This window comes from Nanorana parkeri, unplaced genomic scaffold, assembly GCF_000935625.1.
Source record: "Nanorana parkeri isolate BGI_ZX_2015 unplaced genomic scaffold, ASM93562v1 scaffold2627, whole genome shotgun sequence".
Lineage (NCBI taxonomy): Eukaryota > Metazoa > Chordata > Amphibia > Anura > Dicroglossidae > Nanorana > Nanorana parkeri.
Genome location: NW_017308895.1, coordinates 6135 through 6644, shown reverse-complemented (window position 1 = coordinate 6644; position 510 = coordinate 6135). Strand labels below are relative to the sequence as shown.

At 53.5% G+C, this 510-nt stretch overlaps 1 protein-coding gene across 1 annotated transcript in view; it reads left to right on the top strand.

Annotated features, from left to right (window-relative positions):
• Positions 1 to 510, top strand: part of LOC108802046 (protein CutA homolog) — an 11905-nt gene that overhangs the window by 9555 nt on the left and 1840 nt on the right. The window lies entirely within an intron of this gene.

Below are 510 nucleotides of genomic sequence, written 5' to 3'. Positions count from 1 at the left end.
CATATATCATAGGGGATCAGGGTCAAGGATAAGCGGACCTTACATTTTCATCCAAGGTTCACTTTAAAGTACAACTAAAGACTCTTGTATAACATTTTAAACAAATACCAAATGTTAGTATGTGGTGCACAGGCGTCATAAATTAAACAAAAAACTTTCTTTACCTTCCCTGACTGAGCCAAATCCTCCTTTATTTGTTTCTCTCACACTCCCCCTCCTAGACAGTGCAGCCAGGGGCGTATCTGCCACGAGGCAACAAGGCGTTTGCCTGGAGCGGCAGATTCGCTGAGAGCGGCACCCCGAGTGCTACTCACCTGGATGGGATGACGCGGACGTCGGCCTGGAGAGTGGACGGCGTGTGCAGACGGCGGGCGGCGTTGATTTAAGGTGAGTCTGTAAGCCCGCGGAGCGGCGTGTCAGTCCGCGTGGGGGGGGCTGGTGCTGTCGGAAAGAAGCGCAGTGTCAGTGCGGGGGGGGGGGGCGGTTGTTCTGCTGTCGGAGAGAAGCACA